This window comes from Anser brachyrhynchus (genome assembly GCF_964034855.1).
Source record: "Anser brachyrhynchus genome assembly, chromosome: 12".
NCBI classification, from domain to species: domain Eukaryota; kingdom Metazoa; phylum Chordata; class Aves; order Anseriformes; family Anatidae; genus Anser; species Anser brachyrhynchus.
The window spans coordinates 19,834,261-19,854,633 of NC_137707.1; the positions used below are offsets into that span (position 1 = coordinate 19,834,261).

At 36.9% G+C, this 20,373-nt stretch overlaps 1 protein-coding gene across 7 annotated transcripts in view; it reads left to right on the plus strand.

Annotated features, from left to right (window-relative positions):
• LOC308176799 (uncharacterized protein) overlaps positions 1-20,373 on the plus strand; it is a 521,877-nt gene that overhangs the window by 96,244 nt on the left and 405,260 nt on the right. For 6 of the 7 annotated variants that reach the window (XR_013938632.1, XR_013938633.1, XR_013938634.1 and 3 more), the window contains exon 5: positions 19,961-20,007. The exons of the other annotated variant lie outside the window; for it this stretch is intronic. The gene's annotated coding sequence lies outside the window, so the exon portion shown is untranslated. The remainder of the gene's footprint in view (positions 1-19,960; positions 20,008-20,373) is intronic. 7 annotated transcript variants of the gene reach the window in all.

Sequence of the window (20,373 nt, forward strand, 5' to 3'; positions counted from 1 at the left end):
AATACACCTAAATCAAACTGCATTTGACATTTATTATGTTCTGACTGGTTTTTATCGGTGTGACATAAAATGATGTTTATTGTTATCAAGAACGTTACTAATTTTACAGCATTTTCTGAGTAGAGAAGTGGTCTCATGAATATTCTATAGTGAGGCTTTGGACTGAGTTATAACATTGCTCCCGCTGGACAATTTTATTATATTTTTTAATTCCAGTGTTTGTTCTTCACTAAGCAGAACATAATTCATATAAAATTTTCATTTCATTAGTGTAGAAAATGATCTTGAAGTGATCTTTACCTAATGCACAAAGTCATTACATGATTGAACTTGTTAGTGCTTTTACATGCTTTGAGATTCTATAGTGTAATATAAAATGTTATTATTACCTCATGGTGTACAGTAAATGAGATACGCAAATGCCTATAATGGCTATGCATGGTTTGATTATAATGTATGACACAAACATTTTTAAAGGTGTAATATACTTCTGTGTGCATTAGAGTCCTGAAACAATGCACACAGTGAAAAGTCATCTTCAGCAAACTCTAATAGATGTTACCTGTTGTTATGCAAAATAATAAAATGCACAAAGCACAAGATACAGGTTTTCTTTTAAGACTGCTGGAATTAGGAAAAGGCTAAGTCATTTATTGTAATCCAGTAGAAAATTTACCTAGTCATTTATTGTAATCCAGTAGAAAAACTTAGCTTGAATGCAAGAGCAGTCTTAAAAGATAAACTGCTATAAGTTTTTTGTGTGCGTGTATGGATATTTCAAGTATTTCGTTACACTGGATGAGAAATAAAAGGTCATTTTTAAAGACAAAGTATTATAAATATAAAAGTAACACTTCAATTACTTGTTTCCATCAAATAATTTCAAAGAGCAGCAGTAGTTTATTCTGTAACTGGCAGAAGATGCACCCCTTCTATAATTGAATTGTTCAGTCATTTGAAAGCTCTGTGTAACGTAGTTTTTGCACTCTAAAAACAAATAGACCATTTTTCCCTCTTCCCATAATAGAGAAAAATGAGTGAGGTATCCCACTGTGCAGTCATATGGGACATATTTAAATACTGTTCTTCTGAAGACAAATTTGGATAAAATGCAAAATTGTAGTTAACTTAAGGCTTATGCCTCTGATATTCTCTCTTGTAGGTACCGACCAAAATATAATGCCATATTATGCATCAAATCTTTGGTGTGGGGCAATATGGGGACATGTTAACAGAAAATTACAGCCTTTTACTTCTAAGGTGCTTATTCAAATCAATCCCTGATGAAGGTGAGAAATTATATATGGAGGTAGGTCTGTTTACTAGTGTTCTGCCTAACACAATTTCATATAATGCATTATTTTGCTGGCCAAGTACTCCATGTTTGTGTGACCACAAAGTGATGTGACATTTGCTACTTTTTGAAGTTTGTCTGGGATATACTGTGAATGTAAGCTCTTATTCTGCAAATGTAGTGGGAAATAAATGTATGAAAGATATTTCACAGATGTTTTAAAATACTTAAATATTGGTACTTGTAGGGATGCACTTTACAAATTTGACTTTTTACTTTAAGTAAATATTTTTCCTTTGTAACAACACATTGCTCAAGTTTACCCAGTGTTAATGGATAAACATCATGTAAACGCAATTCAAGCTGTGACTTATTTACTCAATTTTACCACAGCCAGTGCTCTGAATAATGCTACTATTGTGTGAGTGGTCATCTAGGGCAGCTATGAGTATTTCTTTTTTCTTTCTTATTAAATGGGTTTTAAGTCCAGCAGATGTTTTTATATTAACTATAATTAGAGCCCCTGATACAAATATCAATTCAAACAAGGCCATGCAAATATTTTCATTTCAACCATCTCTGTAATATAAAAAAGAGCAAGGAATAGTTACTATAAGGTTCTTTAAAATCCTGATAGTGATTCTTACAACTAATTTTGGCAAGCTCTGCATTGCATATAATTGATACATATCCAATATATAGCATGTTGCTAAACAAAAAACAATTTGGGGTTGCTCTTGGTAACTAGACCGTGTTGAAAACATGAATCTAGAAATGCTAAAAGTCAAGGAAAAAGGATTCATCTAGCAAATTTCAAAGTTTCTGATTAATACAGCTTTATAAAGAGTTACTTTTACTCCTGCAGTTTTTGTCACAGAAATAATTTTCTTCTTTCCTATTCTCGTATAGAGATACAAAAGAAATGGAAGTTGATATAAGTCCTTCAGTCCTGAACTGAAAGAAAAGTACCTCTGTAATTTTGAAAAGGCATGCAGTGTCACCTAGTACACCTTTTTTTTTACAGATTAAATTATAATATAGGAAATGCCCAGCATCCCTGAACTGATTTTTCAGTGTATTAAGTATCTATACAAAGATGTAATAATGTATCTTATGTGGAAGTCAAACACAAAAAGCAAAAATTAATTACTTAACACATTAAAACTGGAAAATACACAAGTTTTCAAGTCTGGAATTGGTGAGTTTTTGTGGTGTATCTCTATAGACTTGAATATCATGAGAAAGAAGCAAATGTGCCACTTCTCAATAAAGAAGAGCTGAAAAAGTTTTCTATAAAAATTGTGAAATAACACATTCTGGACTTCCATAAGGAGTGACTTTACATGATATGAATGTTTACAAGTAAACTATAAAATGTTTGAAAAGTAAGTTTGTACCAATACTGATTTGTGAGGCTGTATGCCACCAGCTGAAACAGAAGCTTTAAAATACATTTTTATTGTGTTTGATACTGCTTGAGATACTAGTTAGTATTATAGCCAGATACTAAATAGCGTTATAGCTTTGGGCTGATTTCACAGTGTTTAAGGGAACAACTCAAAATATTTCTCATGGTTAAATCTTGCTTTAGGCAACAAGCAAAAACAACAACAAAACAAAACATTTTCAGAATAGCTCAAAGATAAATAATTTCGATAGTTCTTCCTAAAATGGTGAAAATGTCACGTGGATAGCAGAAGCTGGTAACTCTGATATATGTGTAACGTTGTGTGTGTTTCTTGGACCTCCACATGAGAAAAACTGATGGAATAATAATCAAAATCTATCAAAATAAGGCCAGAAAAGCATACTAAAATTACTGATTTTGATTTTGTTTTATTTTATTTTATTATCTGGTTTTTAAGAGTTTAAGGCTCAGGCTTTCACATAACCCTCTCGGGTGTTGTTTTGCCTGATGTACGTTTTCTCGAGTACTTGGGCAATATTGCAGCTGGTGCAGTAAGTGCTAACCTGGCTGGTTAACACAAAGGAAACCTGTGTAAAGTTTCACTTCATCTTTTCAAGGATAAGTGAAACCCTGGAATTTCTTTTGTGTGATTTTGAATGTTGATGCACATATAAAGTAATGTCAGTAAGACATTAAACTATTTCACTTTAGTGCCAAATATACTGAAAACAAATAGCGCTTTCGATATATGGTTCAATGTAATTACATTCCTAGAAGATGTAGGGGTGACCTAAGCCTTTTTTTTTGCAGAAATTATTAAGGAAATCAAGGGATCTGTGTACTGTTAAGTCACTGAATTACTGTGTGAGTACAGAAGAGTTGTACAAGAAGCAAAAGTGAAACATTGGGAGCAATATCCTTTCCAAAGTCATGCTTACAGATGGGGAAATAAGCAGTATTAGCTCCACTATATCAGGCAGTGTTTGTCACCATTTCCTTGCAGAGGGTGCTAGAATTATTTCAAGAATAACAACACAGTAAAAAAGAAAAACAAGCTAAAAAACAGCAACGTAATTACCATATCAGTTGGTCAAATGATGTGAGTCATGAAAAGTATGGTGACATAAGTAGCTTTCAGATCTCAGTGTCAGACCTAGTTGTAGCAGAGAGATTTTTGGGTAGCACCCACTGCTATGGCATATTATGGCTTAGCGAGTATCTTTAGACCCTGGCTACATTGCACAGGCTCACTAATCTGCTGTAAACAGTAGAATTTAAATGGTTCATTAAAAGGCATTCTGTGATTTTTCACCACAATCAAAAGAAAATACTTTGATGGAGTTCAGTGTTATCCTTGTTGGGCAAATTAAAATTCCTGTGTAGGGATCGGGAGGTGTAGCTTAGATTAATAGCCTATAGGAGGAAGAACATATTATCTTCCACAGTCTAATGCCTTTACCTGAGCCAGCAGTTCATGATGCTGTGAACTGCTGGATTCAAGTGACCTTTCCCAGTGATATTCACAGCAAGTGGTAAGAATAACAAGTACACACACAAAGATGCTCTGAAACTTTCTCCCCACTCTTTTTGACATTATTACTTCATTATATTTAAAGACTTCTTGCAACAATGGCTGCCAGCAATATTCACACAGCAACAATTTGATGACTAGTACCACACCACTGCATGCAATTTCATTATAACTAAAAAGACAGAAAAAGGCTGTCTCTGCCCTATTATGGCAAGATGGTGCTTTTTATATTCCTCTGGGATAAATTCTTATTGTATTGCCACAGTGGCTACACTCCATTAATACTTTATAAAGTCGTTCTCTGGGAGGCTACTGTGTCAGAATTTCATTCGGGAACTGCTACTTCAGTTTCACCCAGATTAATTCATTCCTCTGAGTTCTGGTCCACGTGCTTCTTGTTGAATCCATAATAATCAGAGATAATCCTGAGAACAATTGCCACTGAATCAGCAGGTCTGCTCTTAGATAAAATCATATAGATTCTCGGAACCCGTTATCTTCAGCTGAAATTGATTGATATGAAATAGGGGTAGAAAATGCATTTTTTCCTGTACAATGAATCTTAATTGTATATAGCTTTCCTACTTATTTGGATGAAAACCTGAATTACCAATGTGATTTTAAACAGGATTAGGTATTCCATTTTGGTGAATGCTGATATACATTTTGTGCATACTCTGCTTATGTTCTTTGCAGAATGAGGCAGATAATAAATGCTTTATTTATATGAGACTGCCTCTGTGCTAGTGTTTGGCAATACCATAAGTGGTTACTTGGTCTGTCTGTCTTTTATAGGGATTTACATAATGCAGAGAAATTTACTATTACTTTAACCTGGGTAAAGTTAATTATCTTAATATTTGTAATCTTGTTTTTGTGCTGGCCTTCTGAACAAAAACGTCCAATAGACTCATGGCTTTAGAGCTCTAATGTATTCAGTGAAAATTAAAACCTTGCTAGATAAATATAAATGTATTTTAAATAAGACCTTGCTGTAATAAATTTATAAAAGGCTGTTTCTAAAACAATTTCAGCAAGTGTTAAAACAGCAGTAATACAGGACACTTGCCAGTTGTTAAAATCCAGCCTTATGAATTGCCTAATGACTCTAGTGGCTTCTGAAGAAACAATACCTACCACCATGATGTATTTTCTTTCAAGCATTCTGCCACATTTTCTGTGGTTGTGATTGTTGTATCTTACTATTGCTCTTTCTGTGGGAAATCCTGATAGCTGGAGACAGTAACTTGGCCTAATCTATGGAGTCACAAATCTGTTATCTCCTGATAAGACTTGAAAAAGTGTGTGAAAAAAGCACCAAAAGACAAGTTCTGCCCTTGGTACATGACTGACCTGTGTCTTTTGAAAAAGCACTAAGTAGCTAATGCATTATTTTCCAGCTGGACCTGATGAAAGTCCATTTTTTTCTGGATTAATCTATTTGTATTAAATGTGAGAGAATGAATTTGCATATTAATGGATGAATTTTGCTGCAAAATACCAAATATGTGCCAATATGTATTTAAAACCTATTTAAAATTTATACAGATATACTGTATTTAAAATGTATACGTATTCAGTCTATCTGCCCTAATGATAATAGTATATAACAAAATGAATCAGCAAATTAATGGATAGGAAAATAGTTTGTAGTGATTGGTTGTGCTAAACAGCTTTGTGTTCTCTTTTAGGTTGATGCATGTTCTGTGTTGTGTTTTGGGAAAACTGTTATTCATTCCTGGCATAAGGAATTCTTTTTCACCCTATAGCTATACTGATTAAATAAGTAAATAAATAATAGCATTTCACTTTAAATGTGGTGATAAAAATTCCCACAAGCTACTTTCTTGTTTTGTGAATACAAAAAATGCCTGTTGAGCTTCAATAGAATTTTACCTCTTTAAATGGATTGTTGATTGAAGTGTATTCTTCCTTCTTCTCCTCCTTTTTGAACCAAAATGTAGGTTTAAACCTCTAAAAGTGTGGGGTCAATGCTAATTTTAAATTTAGACTTTTAAAATTCCATATTATTGTATGAATTGGATTTCATAGAATTCTTATTTTGAATATTATAATATTTTGGATAAAAATTGTGTAGACTAATATTGAAGTTTCAATAAGCTGCCTTTTCAGTCCTTTAATTAAAGAAATTACTTGCAATTTCGGGAAATTTGAATGTTGGCCATCTATAGTAAGCTACTAACTACTGCTGAAAAGGCAACAAGCCCTTATAGGAAAGGTTTTCTTGTGCTCAACTGAGGAGCTAAAATAATGGCTTCAACTGGAGGAACATTTTACATATTTATGTGATACTTTGGTATAATCCTGAGATATGTACTGTACAGCCACATAAAATGCAATGTTCTTAATTTTTTGTACTTCTGCAATGCTCAGTAAAGTTTTTGGTATTGTTAATCAAGAAGATATCTTCCTTCAGTATCTTCCAGACAGCAAGTATTCCCTAGTGTGTGCTTAACTTGAAAGAAATCTTATCTGCTCTCTGCTGACAGTCTTTTCCATTTATCACCGCAGTCTGACAGGGGTGACCCGTAAGTACAAGAACTGGTCGCGTTTTTTTTTTTGCTTTTTGCTGTGTGTCTCAGAGTGTTTTTCCAGTCAAGCTGGGACAATTCCCCTAAGAAACAAAGACAGCTATCATCAAAATCCATATAGATTTTTTTTTCTTTGTTGCCTATGTTCCTCTGAGATCATCTGACCTTTTTGTTTCAGAATTTGTCACTTGTTTAAGAAGTGTCATGTTGTTAATCCTTCATGTGCTGAAGTGGTGGTCACACTGAAGTCCAAGAGTCCTGCCGAGCCAGCCTTTGGTGGTATCTTCTAACAATACACTGAAGATAGCAGTATTGGTCATGGCTGGAGGGTATCTTGCGGTGCTCAATATAAGTAACGGCCAAGTTTAGCTCAGGAGGTCTGGACAGGCTGAATTCAGAATGCTCTGAGGAGGAGGAAGCGTGGAACTTTAAAAGGAGTCTGTTTTTTAAGGAAAGTGTTTGATAACATTGAGGTTTCAAATAGCAAAACCCCATGACTCTCAAGTGCATATTGCTTTTTGGCTTGCTTCTTCCTGCATTCTGGTACTGGCTGCTTCTTTCCATTTTCTTTTTTCCTTTGGTGCGTTGACCTTGTTAAAACTAAAAAAAGGTTTTTCAAATTTTTATGGATTTTTTGTAAGAATATTCAAAGGAAATGAGACTTGAGCTGAAAAACCCTTGTTTTTCCTCTTAAAAAGACGAACACCTTTATATTTTATATCATTGATCTAGTGAGTAGTCATTAAGCTTTCAAGTATTCCTTATCTACATCACATATTTTAGAAATAAAAGCCCTGTTGGCAAATTGTTATTAGACTTTGTTGCTATTTTTAAATTGACTGACAGAGACTTGCACTGTATTAAAGGTGAAGATAAATGAAACCAAATAGGCTGTATTAATGGCAGTCCAGTGTTCAGTGTAAGTCTTTTTTTTTTTTTTTTTTTTTTTTTATCCCCCACGTAGAAAAAATCCTTTGGACTCTGAGCAAGATCTGTAAATGGTTTTAGTGGAGCTCTGCTACAGTGAAACCCCTGATACAGTGAGGGAAACACTGAATCCACCTGGGTGGCTGTGTCCTGCCCCAGGGTGGAATTGTGGTTACTGGAAGAGAAGCCCAGTCTGTCCAGAGCTGCTCTGCCCATGGCCTGCTGAGCTTAACCTCGTTGGGATTGTCCAATGCAAATTTGAAGCAGATGGAACAATAAATCAAATGCAGTTGTTGTTCTGCACTGAGGGTAAGGGCAGGGGGCTGAGGGAAGCAGTGGCACAGCATACTGTCTGGATCTTAGTAAGAAATACCTGACAAGTGGCTTAATTAGGTGACTACTTTAATAAGAATAAGAGGAGAAATACGGGTAGTGAGTAAATAGCATGATACTTCAGATGCTGGGCACCTTGTGGCTGTGCAGCATCAGATGGAGTCCAGGTGGATTTTCCTGTGGCATGCTGTGTGGAGCGAGCAGATCATGTCTGTGGAGAGAAGCCATCTCTTTTGATGATGATGAGAAGATCTATTACAACTTACTCATAAGAAAACAACTCCACTTCTGAAGGATGTTTGCATGAGAACTTCTTGCTGCAGTTTTAAATAAAGGTGAAGCCATGCCAGTGGCACGATCGGCAGCACCAAGCGTGAGCTGCCTGCAGGCTCCTCTGTCACAGTGACCTGGCTGAGCTGTCCTGCAGCCAAGGGGCTTTTGCTGCCCAGCACAGGCCTGCACCTGCTCAGGTTCGCTGCTTAATGGATCACTAACTCCTAAACGTGCCATGCTGTCTTGGTCAGGATCAGTACAGTAATTTTATACAGGAACAACTCTATCTAAAATATTGTATTTGCTTCACTTATTTATAAATCGAGTAGCCCTTATTGAAGTAGCTAAATTCATCCCTGTGTCAAAATCATGAGTCTGTGTCAACAAAACTTGTAGATGTTTGTAACCAGGCGGCTTATGTAGGTATCACTGTGAAGTACATCAGTACATCAGAAACTTGTTCCTGTTTCTCAGGCTAGTAGTACAATCATGATACATAGTTACGATTTTCTTTTGGAAAGAAGATGTTTTTATAAATGTCCTCTCATGTTCTCATGGGGAGATATTACTGCAAATGATAGTAGAAGTAGAAGATTTTCTGAAAACAAACAACAACAACAAAAAGCAGCAGAACTCTGGGTTATCTGTAGACATTCTTTTGTTAAAATGTAGTTTTTGGTTTAAGAAAAAGTTTGATACATTTTGCTGTGATGGAATCAACCCTTCTGCTCCAGGGCCTAGTTTTCCTTCTAGTAAAAAATAGTTCCCTTCTAGTTAAAAATAGTTCCCTGCCTTCTTCTAAGCATATCCTACATGTGGAATATCTAAAAATCTTTATTTTCCATTTTCTAGTTAATAATGTAGTTATATAATATGCCTGTGTGCTATGTGTGAATACACTTGTATATGTGGCCTACTACTTCTAGGGGTGCTAGACATAGAGATCTAGGGGCTCACCAGCCATCTGTTAGATGCCTGAGTGGGAGATAGAGGGGGTAGTGTTTAGTGGCTGTTGTGGTTTAACCCGGTTGGCAGCTAAACACCACACAGCCGTTCGCTCAACCTCCCCCCTCCCTCTTTGTGATGGGGGAGAGAAATGGGAAAGAGAAGCCTGGGAGTTGAGATGAAGACAGTTTATTAAGACAGGAAAATAATAATAATGATAATAGTACTATTAATAAAAATGTGTACAAAACAAGTGATGCACAATGTGATTTCTCACCACCCGCTGAACAATGCCTCAGCCTATCCTGAGCAGGCGGCCCCCCACCCCGGCCAGCCACCCCTATATATTGTTTAGCATGACGCCAGATGGTATGGAATACCCCTTTGGCCAGTTTGGGTCAGCTGTCCTGGGTCTGTCCCCTCCCAGCTCCTGCTGCACCCCCAGCCTGCCTGCTGGCAGGACAGAGCGAGAAGCCGAAAAGTCCTTGGCTTGGTGTAACCACTGCTCTGCAACAATTAAAACATCAGCATGTTATCAGCGCTCTTCTCAGCCTAATCCAAAACATAGCACCCTACCAGCTACTAGGAGGAAAATTAACTCTATCCTAACTGAAACCAGGCCAGTGGCTAAGCTTCAGTTATTTTTTATGCATTGAGGTGAAATAGCAGTGGACTTGTCTGGGTATAGCTCTCTGGTTTTTCTTTAACGCTACAGACACTGAATAGAGTCATGGCGAGATTGAACGTGCAAAAAATACTGAGCTGTCAAATTGTTCAGCTGTTTGACGTAACTGTAAAATTGTTTGTCATACATCTGTCCTTGCAGTTGTGCTTAGCTTCACCACAAAATTCACAAACATTTGTAACTGAAATAATTTATCTCCATGTCTATTAGTATGTGAGGAAAAGCAGTAGCAAGACCAACTTTTCCTTTAGGGATAGTGTTCATGTGAAGTGATGAAACCTTCACTGAATTAGTAGGTAGGTGGACACCAACAGCCTTGTGCAGGCTGGTTAGTAGACTTTTTTCACAAATAATATCTTTACCTGCAAGACATCCTGCTAAAGTCAGTGTAAGTTATGATACTGAAGTATGGACTAGAAAGGGGAAAAAGCTGTTTTTTTGCAAGGACATATTGCTGCATTAGATAATGCAGTAAAAACCTAAGTGCTTCCAACAAAGGCCACTTTACTGCATTGAAAATGTCATAGATCTCCACAGACCAGCACGATTACTTGAAAAGTGGGATTTCACCTGGGAGACTCAGTTACTTTTATCAGTGGTTAACAATCAATGCTTGTTAATATTTCTGCAAGAGATCCGATGGAGCATATGTGGGGATTTATGATGACCCTTAATATGCTTTGGAATGGGGAAAAGTCACATTTAGTGTCTCTGTTCTCCTCAGTAGTGACATTGGTGAACACAGGTGCTTTGCTATATTGGTTTACCATTAGAACTGCTCAAAAAGAACCTTTATTAGCCATGAACCTTCTGAAATGTCTTACCTGCTGTTGAGTGAAAATAGGACAGGAGATACTCTCAAATTTAAAGTGTTTTCACTCATCCAGGATGTATGAGAACAACACAAAAAGGACAAGGTTCCTGAAGAATAAAGTGGTTAAAAATATTCTGTGAAAATAAGACAGATCCAACTCCATCCTAGCTTTTCCCCATGTTTTTCGATACTGTTGTAAGCAGATGCACTGTCTAAAAGTGTGTGTAAAATTTCGTTAACTTAAATCACTTCAAAGAAGGAAGAGGCTCTAACAATGTCTTTCCTAATGTGAAGTTGAATATTATTTTTGGTAAATAGTTAAAATGCTATTTCTGCTGTTTAATTTATTATGCATTTTTTTCTCTAAAATTTGAGTTTCTCATTCAAGTTTCATCTTAAGTGTACCACCCCAGTTTTCATACAGAATACATTTTAAATATAATCAATCTTGTGTATATATGCTTATAAAAATTCTGTGCAGATAAATCAAATTCAAAGTCTGGGTCTGCAAAGAAGAACATTATTCCAATATCAAATAAATCACACAGTTTATGAGTCTTTTTACTGCACTGCCAGAAGTTATTTACTGAACGATCATGAAATACAGATGGTATTTCACTCATAGTCATAGCTACCTGAACAGGTCAAATATTTTAGTACACAGCTACAGCACCCAACAAGAAAATTTGAATGCTAAATCTAATTACTCTTTGGTATTTCACATATAAGTATAGCTTTTTCTATTCACTGCAAATTAAACATTCTTTGTATTTAGATGCTTTATAAAATAATATATTATTGCCCTTTCATCCAGAAGAATCCTAAATTTTAATTAAGTATAAATCCAGACAGGGTCAGTGTTGGTGGTGCAGGTTTAGTACCAACAGTCATGCGTAGTTCTGTTGACCTTAATGAGTTTGTACAGGTAAGCACAGAGAAAGACAGTGAGCAGTTGTATAAAGCTCAGCCCCATTCTTTGAACTAATACATTATGCGTTGCTAATGTTGAGGGGAAATCTGAAAAACTCAGTGCTCAGTTTAAAACAAACAAAAAAAAACTTTGAAAGGTGAAAAGGTGATTACACGAAGTTTCAATATTTCTGTTAAGGTACTGTGGAATTGTAGTTATTATTGGAGTGTCATATTGATGACATTTACTGTAATTGTGATCAATTTTAGTAATTTAGTGACTGTAGCATCCAGGGATTCATTCATTTGCCATACTATGCACTGTAACTGTACTTGCCCTATTTTCAGTCTAGTGAGATGATGTAAATTCCTTTCTATATGATTATACGATGGTTTTCTGTGGAGTTTGGTTCACATTTGTAGGTCATCTAGTATACTATGGTTCTAAATGTTTGGTATCTGATCATATCATCACAAAAAGGCCATGCACAGGGTATTTGTGTGTCCTCTACACAGTCTGGAACTTCACCCAGATCTCTTCAGAAAGATTAATGTGTTTTCCTTTGGTGATGGCGCAGACAGGCTCCTTACTGCAGGCTGACAAAAGGAGAAATTAAAATAGGCTAGTCAGCTGTGATGGTACTTAATGACTCTCCTCACTTATGGCCTGTGAGGTTTTCAGCTGCACACTAGATCAAGAGAGGACTAATAGGTCCCTCACCCTGTCATTCTGGGAACCGTTGTTAGAGGCCAAAGAACCATTAAGAACATGTCACAATTTCTTTGTACTTCGTTTTATTTGAGGACACAATCTAGTATTTTTTTAAACATTTTTTTCCAAATACACGTAGAATAATCTTTTACAGACTTGCATGAACCCTGCAGAATTATGCCATGACCTGGTAGCTGCAACATATGTTCACATGCTTTTATATAAAGAAATATTTTGTGATGATTTGCCATAAATAGATAAAACAAAAGAATGATGCTCTTTTAAACTGATTTAAGTTTTCCATGAAGATTAATGATTGTGAGGATTTTAATAAATCCCTTATGACAGAACATGTTTTGGTCATAGTAATCAGAACCAGCAGTAATTAATTCAGTCTTGGTGTAGACTTCCTGTAACTTGGTTTAAAAACATTGAGTAAAAACACAAATTTATGATTCAGAATTTCTTTCTATTGAAGCTACTGTTATTTGCAGAGAATGTGATATTTTAAAAAATATGTACTAGACAAGAGTACAAAATGGTTTAATGCAGTAAGTAAACAATGTAAGCAGTTTGTAGTATGAAAGCAAAAAATTAAGTCTTGATGAGCAGACCTCCATTTTTTCCCTGGCTATTTAGCCATCTAAAAAATATGGGTCAGCAAATAGACGTATATAAAATATTTTAAACCCACTTTTGTTTTAGAAATTGCTACTACTTTTTGGTTCATCAAAATCTTAAAAGCTTGCTAAGGTTGATGATAAGACATTGCCTTTAAACTAACTTTAAACTCACCTGTTAATTATCAGTAGAAATTCCAGCTATGCACTTTGTTTTCATTTAATTTGAAATGTAGTCCTGATCCAAACAGTTTATATAATATGTCACTGGCATTTTGTTAACCTTACAATATCCACAGCATTGCTTTGTTCCAGCACTTTATATCACAGTAGTGTATTTAATAAAGTATGAGAAATATATGCATTTTCACTGAGCATGATGCATTATAAAGAGAACCAAAGACGACTGAGATTAGAAATGCTGATTAAAGATTAATTCTGCATTCTGATGTAACGAATATGATCTGTGCATTGATTTCTGCACCTTTGTCCACATCAACAAATTTTACTATTCAGAGTATTGAACTGTGATGATGGTTTGTCATGGAAGAAAGGATACTCATTTTTTCAAATTTTAGAAATTGAATGAACTCAGATTTTGCAGTTGGACTTGATCTTTTTAGGTCCCTTCCAACTGAAATATCCTAATTTGGACCATATTGTTAACCTTACACTATCCACAGCATTGCTTTGCTCTAGCACTTTATATCACAGTAGTGTATTTAATAAAGTATTAAATTTAGTAGGTTGGAAGAGACCTCCAAGATCATCTAGTCCAACCTCTGACCTAACACTAACAAGTCCTCCACTAAACCATATCACTAAGCTCTACATCTAAACGTCTCTTAAAGACCTCCAGGGATGGTGACTCAACCACCTCCCTGGGCAGCCCATTCCAATGCCTAACAACCCTTTCAGTAGAGAAGTTCTTCCTAATATCCAACCTAAACCTCCCCTGGCACAACTTTAGCCCATTCCCCCTCGTCCTGTCACTAGGCACATGGGAGAACAGACCAACCCCCGCCTCCCTACAGCCTCCTTTAAGGTACTTGTAGAGAGCGATGAGGTCTCCCCTGAGCCTCCTCTTCTCCAGGCTGAACAACCCCAGCTCCCTCAGCCGCTCCTCGTAAGACTTGTTCTCCAGACCCCTCACCAGCTTCATTGCCCTTCTCTGGACTCTCTCGAGCACCTCCATGTCCTTCTTGTAGTGAGGGGCCCAAAACTGAACACAGTACTCAAGGTGCGGCCTCACCAGAGCCGAGTACAGGGGGACAATCACTTCCCTAGCCCTGTTGGCCACACTGTTTCTTATGCAAGCCAGGATGCTGTTGGCCTTCTTGGCCACCTGAGCACACTGCTGGCTCATATTCAGCCAGCTATCAACCAATACTCCCAGGTCCTTCTCTGCCAGGCAGCTTTCCAACCACTCATCTCCCAGCCTGTAGCGCTGCTTGGGGTTGTTGCGCCCCAGGTGCAGGACCCGGCACTTGGCCTTGTTGAACTTCATACAGTTGACCTCAGCCCATCGGTGCAGCCTATCCAGATCATCCTGCAGAGCCTTCCTACCCTCGAGCAGATTGAGACACACACCTAACTTGGTGTCATCTGCAAACTTCTTGAGGGTGCACTCGATCCCCTCAGCCAGATCATCAATAAAGACATTAAAGAGAACTAGCCCCAGTACTGAGCCCTGGGGGACTCCATTAGTGACCGGCCTCCAACTGGATTTAACTCTATTCATCACATCTCTTTGGGCCCGACCATCCAGCCAGTTTTTAACCCAACAAAGCGTATGCCAGTCCAAGCCACGAGCAGCCAGTTTCTCGAGGAGAATGCTGTGTGAAATGGTGTCAAAAGCCTTACTGAAGTCAAGGTAGACCACATCCACAGCCTTTCCCTCATCCACCCAGCATGTCACTTTGTTGTAGAAGGAGATCAGGTTCGTCAAGCAGGACCTGTCTTTCATAAACCCATGCTGACTGGGCCTGATCACCTGGTTGCCCTGCAAGTGCCGCGTGATGACACTCAAGATAATCTGCTCCATGAGCTTCCCTGGTACTGAGGTCAAACTAACAGGCCTATAGTTTCCCGGGTCTACCTTCCAGCCCTTCTTGTAGATGGGCATCATGTTTGCTAGCTGCCAGTTGACTGGGACCTCCCCTGATAGCCAGGACTGCTGATAAATGGTGGAAAGCAGCTTGGCCAGCTCTTCCACCAGTTCTCGCAGTACCCTTGGGTGGATCCCATCCGGCCCCATCCACTTGCATACATCTAAGTGCTGTAGCAGGTTGCCAACCATTTCCTCGTGGACTGTGAGGGCCACATCCTGCTCCCCATCCCCTTCCACCAGCTCAGGGTACTGGGTATCCAGAGAACAACTGGTCTTGCCATTAAAGACTGAGGCAAAGGAGGCATTAAACACCTCAGCCTTTTCCTCATCTCTCGTCACTAAGTTTTCCACCCCCATCCAGTAAAGGATGCAGATTCTCCTTAGTCCTCCTTTCCATGTTAATGTATTTATAAAAACATTTTCTGTTGTCTTTAACAGCAGTAGCCAGAATGAGCTTTGGCCTTTCTAATTTTGTCCCTACACATCCTTACAACATCCTTATAATTTACCTTGTAATAAAGCAGTATAAAATGGATTTATGAATCTTTGCTAGTTGTTTTTAGGTGAACATCAAGTTTCTCAGGAATTGCTCTGAGGGAAATATGAAAATAGGAGAATACTTCAGGGGAAGTAGGCACGCTTACAGAGCTAGATCTTTTTAGACTTTTACAAACTTTCCTTAAAATAAATAAATAAAAATTATGAAGCTTCCACCAGACCCTTCAGGTTTTTAATTATGAACTGCTTAGCTGTCATATTTGAAAGCAACTGTTAATTTGAAAATGTTATTTTATTATGCAACTTATTGAAATGCTCAAATTGGTCAAATTCACAGGGAACATTTGCTCAATATTGGCAATTTTGAGAAGTTTGAATAACAAACTAGGAAATTATTTTATGTTCAAAACTATTTTTCATTACCATTTCATGTAAAAATATCTTTAATTTCGTGTTGCATCCACTGCTTCCCACAGAAGCAAAATAAATTCATATACAGTCATTGCTGAGGATGTTCAACATACTAGGAAACAAATCATGTTACTACTGTGGAAAAAAGGCAGTGCATTTTCTTCTGGTATTTATAGAGTGTTTAATTCTAATGCAAATAATGATCATTGTTTTAAAAAAGCCAGCTTATCTGGCTCTTAATTATCAAACTCATTTGTATTAGGAAAAAATGAATTTAACGTAAATATGTTTATATATATGTATTTGTAGTTTAACTTTCATAAAATATGCAATAAGAAAGAGAAATACTTAGATGTGATTGTCCATGCAGAAATGCAGGTACTGCTATTTCAGCCTCAAATCGAGACTGGATGAAGTGCTTGATCCTTTGAATTCCTGGAGGATGTGAAAATGGGATTGTAATGGTGAATAGATATCACAACAGCATATCTCTTGAAGGGTTGCATCACTTTAACTTTGAAATATTTGCTTCAAGACTAATGCTATTCCATTCTATATATTACTGAGAACACTATTCATGCAAATATAAATCCAGTTACAAGTATCAACCAAAAGATCTTATATTTTGACCTCTTCTAGCATTATTTCAATCAGATAATGCAGTATAGACTAGGCACACTAATTGCAGGCTCACACTTGGCTTCCTGAAGAGCTCTTTATCATTTCATCATCAGCTAGCACCTCTTTTTAAATAGGCAGCTGGACCCAAGAGTGGTAAAAACTTTGTTATTTTCCTGTCTCAAAATATGGCCAAGTCATTTCTAGGCTGTCTGTTCTGTTAATAAACCACCAGGAAAGACATTATTTCATTCTTCATGGATGAAGGAGCATATTATATATGTGAGGCAAGCGATGAATAAGGAATGGAGAGAGAACTAGAACAGACAATCCTGGCAGTAATCAGGGCAAAAGTGATCTGTTGGAAAAGAAGTTACAAGTGTAGACTCTTACTGGAAAAGTTCCTTAAAAAAATGTTCTTATTTTCAGAGAAGTCAAATGACCTCCAAAAATGTGGCTAGAATCTATAGAAAATGGACTTTGCAAGCCATTTCTGTCTTTGAACTGCAAAGTCTATGAATCTGCAGTACCCCCAGCTAAGGAGAATTCACAATTTCATTTTCTTGAGTCCTCCAGCATTTTAGAACTTGCTTTTTCTTCTCATCTTCCTAACCTTAATTACAGTATTTGATTTACTGTATATTTTTTTCCCTTTTTATTTGTTCTGAATACAAGTAGTGTCTTTCATACATGTAGCAGCAAGAAGGTGAATAACAATGAATAACAAATAACAGTGTGGCAAAATCTTCATTAGGCAAAACCCAGAAATGAACATTTTTAGCTAATGCAACCAGATATGGATCAAGAAGTTTGGAAGTAAAAGATACCTATGAGAATGTAACCATTTTGGAATGGGAGAATGTAGTACAGGAGAAAAACAAACAAACAAAACAAAACAAAACCAAAATGTTTTAGGCTTGTCCCATTACAAGAAGCATGAAAATCAAAATAGTAAGTTTGTGTCAGAAAAGTGAAGAAGTCCATGTCTTCAAACGCTGCTCTATCACCTCCCTAAACAGTAGAAGAATAAAATTGAAATAGATCAACAAGTACAGCTCAAAAATATTCAAGCACAGTCAGGATGTAGTAGAAAATTTAATGAAATGTTATGTGCAGTACAGTATATTAGAATCATCATTCTTGTGAATGAGATACCTGTTCTCACTTGCCTGGAAGTTTTGGAACAGTCTGAAAAAAATAAAATAAAATTATGTACAGTTGAAACCTCAGAAAGTAATAGTTTATCAGAAAGTATGCAATTACTAGAAAATCAGGCTTCTGGATTGTGTAGGGAATAGGTTTGCATCACTTCAAATAGTAGCATTAATATGTGCCAACATTTGGATTCTGCCTGTTCATCTGAAGCCTGTCTGATCACTTGGACCTTCGCACACACTGCTTTTCTTGAAAGGCAATTGCAGCGGCATGTGGCTGTGTTTAGAGCACCTTGCTGTATTCACCTGCCTACCTGCCTAATCACCCAGACTCTGCTGATATTCATATTTTTGACTTCAATTAAACAAAGCTCCCACATGGTGCTCTGATATTTCTGGGTACCTCAACCAACATGGAATCTCAAAATAGACATTGTTCATGTTCTGTTAATTGAGAAACAGGAAGAATAGTAATTCAATTTACAGCTACAGAGGCACACCTTCTGTGTTAAGGTGAGTCTCTAAGCAGAAGGCATGTTGTCTCTATTCATTGAGCTGGAAAATGTAGCAACTAAATAGAAAATTGCCAATGCTGATGTGCTTAAAATAGTTTCTATCTGAATTGTGCTGCTTTGTTGAGTGGCAGTCTGTGATAGCTAACCTCATCAAGTATGACTTTAGAAGCTAAGAGCAAATCACGGAAAGGATTATTTCTGTCACAAAGTTGCTGTAGCCTTTCAGCAAGTACTGCATTCATGCAAGCTGGTAAAAAATCATGGGTTTAAGTGCTATGCTATTTGGACCATATACATAACCATTGTGCGTTAGGTAAAAATAAAGACAGTTTGAAAAAGGCACAACTGTGATGAAAGACTCCCTGTAGCTCTTCTGAATTTCGAGTTACACATGTCCATGAAAAGGTGTAATTCTGCAAATGTGGTAATGTTAGTAACTGGATCTCTAGAGTCAAGTTAGCTGGACAGTTGTAGTTGAATATAGCAAAACATGTATTCATGTCATCCGCTTCATGTCATCAGCTCTGTGGATTAAGAGAAGAACTTCAGTCCTGCAAGATTTCTTGTCATGCATTCATAGGGTAAACCTAGAATGAGGTTTCTAGAGACTTTTATATGAAGTTGTTTGTAGCATTGCACTGGCCTTTTGATATAAAGTTGCCAGAAAGGGAAATACACAGATTATATACGTAAATATTTAGTGATACATGTAAATATTTTACAGGTGTTTGGGGAGAATTGGGGGAATAATGCCAAGTGTATACTGAAGAGTTTCAGTTGTGTATTATATGTGAATGCATAACTGCTACCTAATGGCCAACTTGTGGGTCAAATTCAGTTCAGAGGAAGCTTCTATCTGGCCAGATGTTGTCTGAATTACTTGCTAATAATTTAGAAAAGTTAATGTGTAGCTTATCACCAACTAGTAGTTACCTAAAGCATTCTGCATCTCTTACGTGATGGTTGGAGAAGTTCTCAGGTTTAGTAGTGTCCACATGTGTGGAATGAAACGCAAAATAGCTTCTTTCAAGATGTAGCCAAGAATCAAGTGAGCAGAATATAAATAAGTAACAGAATTCTCCACTTTGATACAGGGAGTTAAAATATTGTAAAAGCTAAATCTCAAGTAAACAGCTATGCTTGCTGATTTTATTTTGGTGTTTGCAAAGCTTTGAGTATGCAGATAAATGTGTGTGTCAGTCAGAGGAGCAGCTGCATTAGTAAGGAACCAGCTAGTACGTTCTCAAAAAATGAGAGCTGTCAACTGGGAGTTTTTCTTTAATGCAGTTCTTTTCCTATGTCTTGGCAAGTGTCCTGAGAAAATAAACATATGTGTATGCTCTCTTTACTTTGCATAGGTTTGAGTCTCCACAGGCCTCTCTGTCTTGATATCCATTTTCTTCAACAAATGCAGACTTTTTGTACAGAACTCTTGTCACTGTGGAAGATGTTTGTTCTAGTCTTGCAAGCCCCCTGAGGCGTGCAAAACTAGAGTCTAGTTATGGTAAGGGACAAAATATGCCGTTGAGCCGGCATCCTTATGTTAGGATGTATGTATATATGTACATAATATGGTGGCTTTCACATCTTAGTGATATAAATAATGTTTATTTTCATACATATTTTATTTCTCATCCTTGTATGCTTACAGGAGCTGAAAACAGTATTGGAATAATCCTGCCAGTTCGGCATTCTCAGGTATGTCTGCCAACTGTAATGTTTGTCTGACAACAGAGACAGTAAAAGAAATGTGGCAGAACTGTTTTGATATTCTGGATGTAGGCAAAGTTAAAATAAAGCGATAGATGAGATCAATGTCATTCAAGAGCAGCACAATGAGACTTAAAGATTAAAAGAAAAGAAAAAGTAAATGAAGTACTTTGACTAGTACCAAGTGGAGGAGACTTTATTTCATCTTGTCTCACTTTGGCTGAAGCCTTTTCTAGTCATATCATATGTCAGGTTTATCACACATGAAAATATTTTAAGCTTTTTTGGGGGAAAGATAATTTTGGAATGAGTTGTTTTAAGACATTAAAAAAATGTATTTAGGAATAGTTAGAA